We start from the raw sequence: 14,940 nt of genomic DNA, 5'->3' as shown, positions 1-14,940 counted from the left end.
CATGTGGCACTCATAATTTAGCTTTTCTTTCCTTCTGCTGGCTTCAGAACTCAGTAAAACACTTAAATGAGAAAAGTCCTTGTCCAGCTAAACCTAAAATGATATTAACTTTCAGTATTGAGACAAAAGAAAGTGTGCTTTGAGTTTAAGCTGACTAATGTTTATTGACTGATATGCACTGTCAGTAACCGAGAGATAGGCTCAAAGCTAACCTATAGATATGAGCCCTCTGCAGTCACACACTGTCTTGCTGTAAAAGCTTTTGTGGATATTTAAACTGAGGTCTGAAAATAAACAAAACTTGTGCTTCATCTTGCAAGGAAGAGATGATGGGAAGCCTTAAAAGTACTTTATATCTCCTATTGCCTTTATGGCACCTCTTTACTTTTTTCTGGAAGTCAACTACATATCACAACACATTGTAGACCAGTTTCAAAAAAGTTAATTAGCCTCATGCTTCTTAGGTAAAGAGTTCTGCATCAATTATACATAAGAACAAATATGTATGATAAAAAGGCATCCATATACTAACTAGTAAGAAACATAATGGAAAAGCTATGCTCTATAGCTAAAGATTGGCCTTCCTCAAAAGTTTCGAATAGTGATCGTTACTACATCATTCACAAGTCTGTGATTTATGAGTGTTTTTCTTGGTTGGAAGTGCTTTTCTTGTTTTTAACATCTCTATTTCTTTGTGGTGGACAACAGCTGTAGTAGAGTTGCTAGAAGCCAGCCCAGACTATAGGAAGGCCTGAACAAAAGAAATGTTGAGCATAATCCACATTGGGAGACCTAAACTAATACCAGAACTACTGCCAATAGGAGGAACTGCAGAGTCCACATCAGCAGCTGGAGGGAGCCAAGGAGATGAAGAGGAAGGAGCCTTTAAGTTTGATCTGCAGAGATCTGCCTCAGCATCACTTGGGACAGATTTCTTTAATGATGCTTGCTTCTTTATTAACATTTGAACTATTCTTAAGGTGCTCTATTGAGATATGAAAGTTGGCTTTAGCTCCTTTAGGTGGGTACTAGGTATCTTTCAGCGAAAGACTTCTCACCTGAATAACGAGGATGAGGATAACAGCATTTCTTTATCTCAGTGGGCTGATTGTGAGAATAAATTAGATGTTCAGAAGCTATAGCAATGTATCCTAGCTTTCTCCTATATTTAAAAAATATACGTATATTGAAAACACAAATAGTATTCCACTATTTTTTTTTTAAGATGGTGATGATACAAAAATCTCTTTTCAATAACTATAAGCTCTCTCTGTGTAAGCAGAGACTTTCTAGATGAAAAGCCCCAGAAATGTTAAGAGCACTTGTAGGGAAAGACTTGAGTTAGTTGAGAGCAGAATGGTTGAAGAGGATGCTATTATGTTAATAAGTGACCTACACTGCACTGTTCTGCGGCCAGAGAAGTGACTACCAGCATGCGCAGTTTGTTCTCTTCAAAACGCCTGGAGTGAGGCTCTAGGTTGAAAAGTGATTATGTAAAAATAGCACTTCCTACTCAGCAGATCTGTTCTTGTGTGCTTTAGTGGGGAGAAAAAATATCACTATGTCTTCTCTGCTGAGCCACCCTGTCTCTAGGGGAAGAAAGTGGATTATAGCCTAGTTTATGCAACTTCATCAAAATCACCATTTTAAAGCTATAGTGTACCTAGGCAAAAGCCATCATTTCAGAATTGTGTCCTTTGAAATCAGACCTTCATAACCTCATTACCTCTCATTACCACCATAATGGAAATAAATGAAATGAAAGGAAATAAATCCTTCAGACTGAAAAATCACGATTGGAATACCTCCAGCTTCCTGTCATCACCCAAACTAATCAAGCTATTTTCACCCCCAGGTGGAAAATGAAAAGAAAGTGAGAGGTAATGATTATTCTTTTTTAAATATTTGGCAGGTAGACTTAGAGCATGGAGCCCATATAAGTTTCAAGAGGTTACATGAGGACTACAGAAGGCTAATAGCATGATAACAGCTGCTAGCACAGGGATGTAAGCAATGCAAACATTAGATTCATGCAGTTTGGCCAGCTTGTTGCCAAGGATGTCAGATTTCTGAGTGATGGAGAAAGCTTTGCCACAATCAGTGTTGTCTCCAGCTTCCAAAGGCTTGGTATTCCTCAACAAATGTTCCCCTTTCAAAAGAAGTGTCTTTCCAAAGAGGTTTCATTTAACAATGTAATTGTTTTCCCAGATGAGAAGGCTGTTTTTTTTTGGTTGTTTTTGTTTTGTTTTTAAAAGGGTGGGAGGTGAAAAGTGCTATTCTTAACACTAGAAAGTTCCTACTTAGAATCTATCCAGTAATTCAGAAGGATACTTTAATTGTTCTTACCCATTACATTCCTGTTAGAGGTCGAGTGCATTTACATGCTTAATATTCAGCTAATCTGCAAAAACTTCTTTGATCATAGACATGCCATTTGTCCTCAAAGCTGTGCTGAAAATCTCATCTCTAGATAACCTAATGTGCGAAGTGATAAATTTGTTTTCAAGTCCTTTGTGGAATGCCTTCCATTTATTGTGGGGTTTTTTTTTGTGTTTTTTGTTGTTGTTGTTGTTTTTTCCACTTCAAAATAAAACACCTACCTAACAAGTGAGCTGCCTCTCCTGAACATTAAATATAAAAGAAATCATACCAAAATCCTTCCCTTAGGGTATTACCTGACCTTTCTCTTAGAAGATATCTGAGGAAGAAAACTAATGGCATTATGTTATAGACAATCCTTTTCTAAAGCAGCAGAAGAGGGGAGAAGAAAGGTGAGAGAGAAACCCAGTATTGCAATTCCTTTATGTATTTGCAGAGTACTATTTACTTTGAACTCTCTGACTGCATCTTGGAGACCTTTCAAGCATTGTCTGTGTGTTTACTGAGGAAGCATTGAGTAGTCCTTACAGTACCAGACTGTATCATTAGAGGGTTAAGACCTCAGGCAAATGAGATATGCTGTCAGTAGTCTATCATCTGGAGTCAGCACTGTCAGCAAAGCACTTCTGTACAGCCCTAGAACTGAAGTACCCGGATAGAGCCTCTCAGACAAAAAAAAAACAAACGAGAAATTCTTATTGCTGCTGTAAGATTCTCAGGTCCTATCAGAATTGTTCTACTGTTTTGGGTTTTTTTTTTGTTTGGTTGGTTTTTTTTGTTTTTTTTTTTGCAGTCTGCTCCTTAGAGCTCCCACTGCAGGCAGCTCTGCTTGCTTGCATACCTGAGTAGGTTGGGGTCTGCGCGTCAGCAGTATGTCTCATCAGGGTCTTGAAGGAATAACTTGTTTTGCACGATCATTGTCATGGTGGGAGAAGAAAATGTACTGACTTTTTTTCTTTTTTCTTTTCTTTTTTTTTTCTTTTTTTTTTTTTTTTTCCACCTTTAGTCAGAAGACTCATATTCTTTGCAAAGTGTTTTGTGTTGTTGTTCTTTTTTTCTACCTGGGACAAATTTGTAGAAACAGATTTACTGAGAAGAATTCTGACACTTTCCTGGCAGTGCTGCTCAGTGAAAGCAGCTAAATTTTGCTGTAGATGAAATTTGTAAAAAAACTCATGAAGACAGTTTTTGAACTCATCCAAATGTCAGCCCGCTACAGACAAGTCTAAACAGAAATGTCAGGATTATAATTTTTTCTTATTTTCTTCAGGCACTGCATTCAATATGCACTCCTTACAGTTTAATAGCAAAGTATCTCTTTTTCACAGGAAAAAACTAAACAAAACATGACTTTACTTTTCATCAGATAGTTTGGGTTAGAAGCGATCTTAAAGAACTTCTCTGTGTTGTGGGCAGGATCACCTCCCACTTGATAGGTTTGTTTATGAGCCTATCCAAACTGACCTTGAAAACCTTCAGTAATGAGACATCTAAAGCTTCTCTCAGCGACCTGTGTCAGTTCCTCACCATCCTCTGAGTAAAAAATTTCTTCCCGGTGCATAATCTAAACCTCCTGTGTTTTAGTTTGAAATCATTCCCCCTTGTCCTATTGCAACACTGCTCTTTTCAACTTTTCTGTAAGCTCCCTTTAGGTACTGGAAGGCCACAATGAGGTCTCCTCAGAGCTTTCTCTTCTCTAAGCTAAACAACCCTAGACTCATTAGCCTGTCTTTGTTGGAGAGACCCTCCATCCCTTTGATTACCTTTGTGACCCTCCTCTGGACCCATTCCAAGAGCTCCATGCCCTTTCTGTGCTGGAGGCCATGATCTAGATGCATTGTTCAAGAGGGACCTCACAAGTGCAGAGAAAGGTGGGGCAATTACCCTCCCTAGCCCTGCTGGCCACTCCTTTTCTGGTGCAGCTCAGGATGTGTTTGCCCATCTGGGCAGCACAAACACACTGCTGGTTTGTATCCAGCTTTTTGTCCACCTTTGCTTCTTCAGGGCAGCTCTCAGTCCTTCCATTACTCAGTTTGTATTGATGTTTGAGATTTTAAAATTGCCTGAGCTGGATAGCTGTCATGTGGTTTTGTCAGGAGACAGTTTTGCTCTTAATGTTTTCTAGTTGAAGTCTTCCTCAAAATCTGGTAAGTATGGACAAAAATGGCAGGTATGCCTGTTTTGCCCAACAGCCCTTAAAAAGGTAAAAGAGGGTCAAGAGTAAAGCTAAGGGCTCTCACACTGTGTGTCCTGAACTACAGATCATTCTACCACCTTTGATAAAAATGAAGGCTCATGGAACAAAAATTATTAGAGGAAATCAACAGTATTTGGGGCTCTCTAGAGTAGCAGAAAACTCCTCATGCTAAGAGAAGATCTAGGCATGGTACAAGCTGGTCGTTTCTGCTATATAATATAACTTTGGTTTTTGTTTCAGTGAGCACTCCAGTTTCAGAGAAAATTCACAGGCAGTTTTCATCGAACAAAGCAGCCCATCAGGGAGTTCAGGCTGCATATATCTGACAAAGCTCACTTTCAGTGCAATGATTTTCACATACTCTGTCTCCTAAATGAATTTTGGATGCCTGTCATTTAGTTTCTTCATGGTATAATCAGTTAAAAGCTGCTTCAGATGACAACTTAATGAAGGCTGATCTTGTGAAAACAGAACTGAACAAGGTGACAAGAAATTAGAGTACTATTCTTGGTTTCTTATTTTTTTTTCTAATTCTGAGAAATTTGTTTAACCTTGCTGATCCTCACTGTACTCTCTGTAAAGTATGGATAATGATACATACCTATTCTACAGAGACCAGGGAAGATAATTATCTTTACTTTGAAAAGCTGTGGGAATGAGAAGTATCATTACTTCTCTCTTATTTAATTGTATTAAAATTATCCTTCAACTTCTATTAGAATCATTGGCACTAAACATATCAGAATTTGATAGAATTAATGAATGCCATGGTCCTTTATTTTCTGTACAGATGAAGGTGTTTGCTTATGTGAGATGTCTGGCAGATCCAGGACCTTTTAGAAATTCAGACCCTATCTTCTGTTGAATAGAAGAAGAATCTCTACCCAAATTCATATAACATTTTGAGTTTACATACTTTCCAGACAGGCTTGGGAGCTTTTGGTCTTTGCTAGCATTATGGTACTGCTCTGGTATTTACACTGTGAAGAAAAGTCATCTAAAAATAGGTGAAAGGAATCAGACTCCCTGGCGTTAATGTCCCAGTTGGAAGAATAACAGCAGTAGGATGCCAGCTAATGACACCAACTAAACACAAATCTCTCTGCAGCATTTTAATAAACTTTCCTTACTATTTTGCTGACATAAGCAAGGTATTTCAAAGGCTTTTTTTGTTTGTTTAATATGATTCAATTTCAAGATTTATCCAAGGTTCCACTGAAAATTAGTAACAATTATGACTAATGTGACATATCTTCCTCCTATCTTTGTGCTAAAGACCAAGTTTCTAAAAGCAGTTCTTAAAAAATCAGAAGAGCTGTCAGCATAAAGATTACCACACTGACATCAGAAGGTCAGAAGCCATTTGATCTATTAAAAGACAACACTGATAGCTGAGATACATGGATGAGATGAAATAATAAAAATATATAATGATGGTTTTGATGTCTTCAGATGCAGTGATGTTGAGCAAGCTTGAAATTTCAAACTGGTTGTAAGTCAGATTTTTATTATAGCATCCTTGGAAAGTAAATAGTTGCCTTCCTAAGAAGGCAATTAGCATTACTTGATTGCTGGGTCTTCAGCTTTCCATGTTGAATGAGGAATGTACTTCATCTGTATGGTAAACACTGCAGTCCCTGCAGCTCAGAGTCACAAATCCAAGTGCTTACTGCAGCCTGGGTTCTCAGTGTGACTGTGATTTGAAATCTAGATTCTGATTGAGATGTATGGCTTTCCTCCTCTGAAACAGCTGAACTAGTTCAACATAGCCACACAAACACTACAACCATGTACCTGGTTTCTGTTGCAGAAAAAATGATTAACCTGTGATAAAAGAACTGAATTCTAATGCTTGAAGGGAATCAGTAAATTATTTAAGCAGAAGTTCTGTCAGATTGTTCTTACATCTTGATCACTAGGAGAAAGAAGAGCAACTGTTACTTTCTCTAATGATTCTTCCTGGCTACAGGCTAGAAAGTCGGGAAGGGAATGCCTTGACTTTATTAACATCAATTATAATCAAGAGAGTAGCAAAGGAAAAGCCATAAAAAGCTCTGGGGTCACTTACCTAGGTGATCATGTAACAGCAATGCACCGGTACACTATACAAGGAATTGAAGCTACCCTGACACTCAAGATCTAGAGGGTCCAGAAGTTCTGCACAAGAAATTTCACAGAAATTATTAAGGATCTGGGATAAAGCTGAATTGAGCAATGTCTAAAACTGCTTCTGTGCAATAACAGACAAGAAGAAAATGGAAGCTGGAATTCAAGAAAGCATAAAAATTATTCAGAATTGCTTTAAGATCTTCATGAAACATCTTTCATTGTAGATTACTAAATTCTGTTTCTAAAAGATAAGATATTTCTACCATTTCCTCTTCTCAGCTGAGATTCGGGAAATGACTGTAATTCTTCAATTCCTTTCATATATTTATTTCTTTGTTTATTTGTAATAAAAAAGTGTTCCTAAATCATCCTCTAAAGAAACTGGTGATGTTTTGGAAGGTAGAAGACTATTATAAAATATATGAATGCAGTAGACTTAAATATTTTTTGATCTTGGAAGATGTGCTTGAACAAAGCAGAGTGTAATTAAATAGCTTTAGTTGTGTGGGTTTTGGGGGGGATGGTTGGTTTTGTTCTTTCATTATATTTTTTTAGCTACTTTTTATACATGTGTATAGTTTCACTTTTAATCATAGAATCATAGAATGGCTTGGGTTGGAAGGGACCTCAAGGATCATCAAGGTCCAATGCCCCTGCTACAGGCAGGGCCAACAACTTCCATATCTAAACCTTGACCAGGCTGTCCAACCTGGCCTTGAACACCTGCAGGGATGAGGCATCCACGGCCTCTCTGGGCAGCCTGTTCCAGTACCTCACCACTCTCTTGGCAAAAAATTTTCCCCTCATATCCAATCTAAATATTCCCTGCTTCCCTCAACTTAAAACCATTTCCCCTTGTATTGCCATTATCTACCCTTGTAAAGAGTTGGCTCCCCTCCTATTCATAGGCTCCCTCCCTTTAGGTACTAGAAGGCTGCAATGATGTCACCTTGCAGAACTAATACAGATGTATATAAAAGAACTACATGAACAAAGTTAGATCCCAAATAATTTTGCTTGCCATTATATTTTTAACTACATGCTTAGTTATACAGTGGTGAGATTGAAGTGGTTTCTAGTACTTCAGAGACCTGAAACCGTCTGGCTGCTTTTATTCTAGGCCCTTGTGCTCATTACAGGTTCAGTTTGCTATTATGTTACATAAATAAAAGTGGTTTTATTCAGGTGAATTTAAACATATGGAGAAAAAGTATGAGTTACATTTTATAAAAAGGGAAGTTATAGAGCTTCTGCAGCATAAGCCTTCTAGGGAACAAGAGTGATAGGTCAGGAGGCCTCTGCAGTTAACAACTACTTAGAAGGCAATGTGAAACCAAGAATATCATCCACTGAGTTTTTAAAAGCACATTTCTTGGGGAAGGAAAAAGAGGTCTGAGCTATTCTTGCCTTTTTTCTTGATTCAATAGTAAGTCATAGAGAAGCAAACTTAGTGCATAAAATATTTTTAATATACTGAAATTTCAGTTGTTTCAGGATCAGATTCAGCAGTTGCTATTGTGTATAGCATATTAATAGAATACTTTTATTATACTGTTCTCAAGCTATACTGAAGACTTTCTTGCAACTGAAAGGCTCAACACACAGAAGTATTATGTAGACATAACCTTAGCCTAAGATGTAGTCCCATTCATTCCAGGCTGCTGTTTCAATTGACAAGAAGCTGCAGCCTTTATCAGATAGATTCTCACATTATCCAAAAAGCCAATCAAGCAAATCTTCCTCTCTCATACCAGTGTTTTCTTCAATGAAGCTTTACTTTTCATGTAATTGTATGAACAGTTAAAGAGGCATTTAAGGACTTTCAATCCTTATGAAGATTTATAATTGCTTTATTGCCAAATATTTGATTATTTAGTTTTTAACTTCTTTGGTAGAATATTGAGAACTGTCAGGAATCAGGATGAAACAATCTTCCACATGATTTAAAGGGTGGAGACTTAACCTGCTTATTCAGACCTTCAGGAGTACAAAATGTTCATTCCTGTTGTTACATGTAAGAATTGGCTTCAACAGGATCTTTCACTGTTAGCTAGCATCTTTCCCTTACTGCATACAGCTGAACTCAAGACTTAGCAAAAATGCAGGTTTGCTTACTTCTCCTTATCTTTCACATTAAGATCCATGTGTTAGGCCAAATAAAACAAATGGGAAAAAAAAAAAAGCACAAATTCACAAATTTACTTGTCACCACAACAGAACATACGAAACAATCAGATTTTTGTTTGGAGGACCATTAACGTGACTGAACAATGTTAATCTGTTTCATACATGTTGCACTAAAAAGTGCACTGAAAAGTGCTGCCTGACAAATTAAGTTGTGGAAGAGTTCTGTTTAGGCTTGATACTTTGAAAAGTATGGTAATAGGGCTGAGTGCTGCAATTGGCCTTGGCCTGCCGGAGGAACCCTACCTGGGACCTCCACTCACATCTCTGTCCATGGTGCCAGGAGATCTATTTAAACTCATGTTGCTCAATGCTACCACCTCCATCTGTGTATTGTTGTTTGGATTCCCCTGGCTTCACCTTGGCTCTGGCTTGTTGCTTTGCTTTTATCTTGCTATCACTGGGTTGCTTATAGAAGTTTTAGAATTGAAACTAGAGATGTGGATTTTTTGATGTATTAAAAATATGCAGACCACTTTTCTCATCTTTCCTACTTAAAAGTAGAATATCTAATAGATACTCTTCAGTAAATGGTAGGAATTGAAAGACTCTTAAATTATTGCATGTAGACTGGTTGATTATTCATGGAATTATGTATTGTTCCATATTTAATAAAATCAGACAAAAATACAGGAAAACTACCAGCATCTGTTAAGTTCAGAATAAAATCGAGTTATTAAAATATATATATATATATACATATAAATATATATATATATATATGTATTTTCGTTAAGACGAAAAATATAGTAACTTACTTCTAACTGACTCACTTAAGTGAAGCTCATAAACTGGATTCAAAGTATTAGTCATGATGGCATATCATTTTCTCAGTTTGAAGGGCTGAATTGCTTATAAAAAAATAACACCATAAATTTAGCAAAACACCCTCTTGATTTAAGCAAAGAATAACAAAATTCTGTTGTTGACTCACTGTCACAGCTAGATTAAAATCAACATATTTTCTTGGAGAATGTCTTGGGCTTGCAGTTTACAATCCATGAATAGGACAGAGGTGACACATGCTGCAGAAATATTCATGTTGTGTACTAATATACTTCTGAGACAAGGTACCAAACGCTAAAGGAATGCTGAAAGAAGATGCATCTTTTCCCACTGGGGTCATGGAAAAAAAAAAAAGTTGTAATTGAAGTAGGTGTTCACAATTATTTTCTCAAATAGCTAAAAGAGCCCCATTTGTAAAATACCTACTGATGAGATAGGAGACAAACACTAGTCTTGGTAACAAATATTTTTATTTTTTAACATCTGATTGTGTAACTGAACTTTATAGTGTGTCAGCTGTTGTCTGAATCAATGTGCTATGTTTATGAAGATAATTTGGTTACGTAATTATCAGTGATTCCAAGCCACTGGAACCCTTCCATTACTATGATCTCAAATTTGTTTCTAACAGAAGAAGATGAAGGCATGAGCAGTAAATTAGAAAAGTAACCTGAAAGAAGGTCATATAGTAAGTAGATCATAAGAGAAATATCTTGAGGCCAATGACTAAGGCAACAGATTCCAATTCATTTCAGACATATTCATTTTTCAGCTTAAAAATATGCATATTTCTAGCCTGTGTTTTCAATGTTTAAAAATATGAACCGAGAATAACTTATGTTCTGGCAGCTGAAATAATACTCCTGGCTATGAGCCATCCTTTGCTTCTGGGTGTGGTCCCAGGAGTGCTCCCAACATGACTGTTCCAGAGGACCTGAGAATACAAACACCAGTCCATCAGAGGACCCCATGACAAGTGAAAAAAAAACATCTTGCACTCTTCCATCCAGATGTATCATTTGGGGTAAATATAACTGCTATTCCTGCTTACTCAGGGCTGTGGGAAAACAAACAAACAAAAAAAACCCAAAACTTTTCTGCTATCATGTTTCCTTAGGTGACAGTTGTGATGGCTTACATGAGGCATGAAATTTGGGATGCATGATAGATTTCAGAGATCCCAAATAAATGTATGTGACTCCAAACCCAACACATTTTATTTTGAACTGATTCTGTTTGCTTTAGAGGAGCACAATCATGATCCACAGAAAGTGCAAGTGTTCAAAAGCTTAATGTGTCTGAGAAGAGCATATTTCAGAATCTACAGCCATGACAATCTCAGTTTCTAAAGAAAGTACAAATGCCTTGGCAAGGTTACAGTACCAACTACCTCACCAAATTGGGCAGGAAAGGGACAGTGTGACTAGTATTGAGAGTAAAAGTGACAAGTCTTTAAGACTGGTTAGGTCACTCAATATATCCTGTCACATTGACATGGTCTGTAGTAAATGACTATTTACTTAAGAAAGAAAAGAATAATTAAAAAAAAATCTTTTTCAGACAACTAGATCTAGAGCCTTTGGGACATTCTGATCATAAATATGAACAACATACAACTACTTGTATCTAAGACTGTTATCCTGGGTTTGTGTACCCGAACCACAGCAGACCAAAGAGGAAGAGACACTACAGTCTGCAAAATTAGATTTCAGCAGTCTTACAGGTAAGATCTATCAAGCTTCATCTGCAAATGTGGCACCCTACAAATGTGACTAAACTACTTCCAGAGCCAGGTCAAACAAGAAAGCGGTATAGCTGCATTCCTGCTTCAGAGGAACAAATCACTAGCCTACAGAGCCTGCTTGATGTTTTCCTAGGTGTGTAACTGGAGGTAACCTAGTTGCATGTGATATGGGACTAGGGAAACAGTTTCCTTATAGCCTTACTATCAGGGGGTTGGTGCTGCTTACACAGGTGAATGGATACAACTTGGCTTTGGCACTTTGTGGGAGCTCCCTGGGAACTGGAGCACTACTTATAGCAAATCATTGGAAATGGCATGATAGCTGTTGGGATATATACAAGAGCAACAAAAGGGACACTGCAATATCTAGGAGAAAAGAATTAATACCTGATACATTTTGAAAAGTACAATCAGCAGGCCAAACATTAAAGGTAAACTGTTTTCCAGAAGTGATTTCATTACTTTTCCTTCTGTTTTATTTGCAATTTTCTCAAGAGTGAAGTATTTTTGGCTTTGAGGCAATATACTATATATATATATATATATATATATATATTGTAGGGGATGTTGTCAGTGTAGTTAATCTTTTCTTTTAGGAGCATCCTAAAAATTAGCATATCTAACTAAACTGCAAAAAGAGACTCCACTGTTAAGTAACCACACATGTGAACCAGAGAGGTGAGATCCAGACCTCATGACAACTGCACACATCTCTCCAAGCACTTAGGCATAGCGTACCCATACCATATATAAGGGATGTACCTTTGTTCTGTTGGGGTGCACATTAAGAAGGAAATTTTCCCTGGGCACCCAGGGCCATAATAAAGAATGCCTGCTTCTTAATACCCATATTTGTGTCATGAAGTTTTATTTGTGCTGAGGTTTGTCTGGCAACAGGAAGACTAAATGTTTGAGACAGAGAAAGATACTGCAGCTTGTCTGAACTTCAGAGCACTCTTCCTGAAATGGGCTATACCAGTGACAACACATGATACTCTCTGAGGTATGTGCTCACTGTATCTTCTTCCCAGAAATAATACGAACCATAGAAAACAGTGAATCTGAAAAGTGTAACTGCTACTTACACAGCACATGCTCTGTGTGCTCCACAACTGTAAAATCAAGGCTTCTCAAGAATGAAAATCCACAACAATAAAAGAAATAAAGCGATATAACAAAAGGGGGAAAAAAAGGAGAGCTGAATGCACATACTCTATTAAAGCATGAATATCAGGATAAGGCATACGAAAAGAGACATAGGAGAGCAACTATAGTTTCAAAGTGCTTTATAATTAAAGATGAAACAAAAAGCAGAATAAGATTAGATTGAAGGAAGGAAGTCTAGCAAGGTTGTGGAAACTTGAGAAGAAAATAGTAACACATAGAACAAATAAGAAACAGGATGTTACACTTGATAAAGTTAAAAGAGTTAAACATAAAAAATACAACAGCTTTCAGCGTAGTTTGTGGTATAAAGACACTTCTTATTTTGTGGAGTAGAAGCAAAACAGCAACTTCTGATCTTCAGATCAATCTAAACATTCCACTAAGTGTGAATTCGAAAATCAGTGACCTCTTCTCATCCTACTGGTTGCTGGTCCTGAAACTATTTGTTCACAGAGTTCCTCAGCTGCAACATTTTCTGTTTCTAATGTCTGTACTACATCAGCAAAATAAAATGAACAGAGACTGCAACTACCCTTAAGCGAAAAGGGTGGTCCTGCCATCACTTTAAAGTCTTTTTTTTATTTTTTTTTTCCCTGCTTCACTGGTATAATAGCAGATGATGGATGTTTTCAATCAGATAAAGGACAAAAGAAACAAAAACATTAGATTTCCAAGAGTTGGTAATGCTGTATGTTTCATAATTATTTCATTCAATTGGACCACTAGCAACTGAAGATATTTGATGGAATAGAAAATCTTAATATTTCCCTTGTTCAAAAATAACTTTCAGTTTTGTCAATTTTTTAATGTTTGTTTGTTCATGTTAATATATGAATCAATATAAAATCATGTCGCTCAAGTCAGTTCATCTGAACACATAGAGGGTACCCAGGGACAAAACTTTAAACAGAAATATAGCTTTATAGAACAGGTTATCTGGCTGCATTCCCATAGTATCTTAAATGAAACTCATATTTCACATTCACTCATTTTATTTTATTTTATTTTATTACTCTTTTGGGGATACTTCTTATGTGTGTTTTTCAGAACTCATGATGGCCCAACAGTAACTACATCCTATTTTTTTTTTTTTTTTCCCTAACTTAGTCCTATGCCCTTCATAAAGTATTAGTTGAAACCTCAGGCATGAGTAACTTTTCATTAAAAAGAGACTTTAATTGTTTAGATTTCAAGGCCACAATCCATTACTTCTTCCAACAGTAAATATCCATAATTAAAATGCTTTGGCATTTGTTTCTACTTTCGTACTCTTTCTTATTCACTCATCTAGAAGAAAAGCTCAAAGAAGGTAGATTTAGGTTAGATATTTAGATAAATAATATTTAGATATTATTTATTTAGGAATAAATATTTTACAGTGAGGGTGGTGAGGCACTGGAATAGTTTACTGAGTGTTGTGGTTGATACCCTTATCCTGGAGACTTTCAAGATGAGGCTGGATGAGGCCCTGGGCAACCTGATCTAGTCGTGGTGTCCCTGTTCATTGCAGGGGATTTGGACAAGATGGCCTTCAGAGGTGCCTTCCAACTCTAATGATTCTACGATTCTAAAAGCTAGTGCAAATGTAACAGCTAGAATGAAAAATCCCTCTTCCAAAATGCCAATGATTTGTAAGTTTTCAACACTGCCTAAAAATCTGTGTCAAATACTTGCATCATAATGTGAAATAACTGAATGGAAACATAGCTTAGATGTAGGGATTTTTTTTTTTTAATATCCTTTTCTTTTTATAGCCTTTCTGTGGCTAAGCAAGGGAAGAAAGAAATCCTTACTTGGTATGAATAATACTTAAGAAATCCAATAGAACATTATAATGTTAAAACTTTATTGAAATTTGTCTATACTGCAGAACATAAAAAATATTTTTAATATTTTTACAAAATCAATCTTTATAGGCCTTTTTTGTTATTGAATATCTCTGAAAATAACATTTCAAAAAGAATACTCATTTTTTACATAATCCCTGGTGTATATCACAGAATCACAGACTTATCAAGGTTGGAAAAGACCTAGAAGATCATCTAGTCCAACCATCACCAATACTTCCCGGCTAAATCATATTCCTCAACACAACATCCAGACGTTTCTTGAACACTCCCATGATCAGTGACTCCACCACCTCCCTGGGCAGTGCATTCCAATGCCTGAATACCCTTTAGGGGAAGTAATATTTCCTAATGTCCAGCCTGAATCTTCCCTTGCGCAGCTTAAAACCATTCCCTTTAGTTCTATCACTGATTACACGAGAGAAGAGGCCAACCCACAGCTCACTACAACCTCTCTTCAGAAGTTATAGAGAGCAATAATGTCTCCCCTGAGCCTCCTCTTCTCCAGGCTGAACAATCCTAGCTCC

Source organism: Coturnix japonica, chromosome 2 (assembly GCF_001577835.2).
Source record: "Coturnix japonica isolate 7356 chromosome 2, Coturnix japonica 2.1, whole genome shotgun sequence".
NCBI lineage: Eukaryota > Metazoa > Chordata > Aves > Galliformes > Phasianidae > Coturnix > Coturnix japonica.
This window is presented reverse-complemented; position numbering follows the sequence as displayed.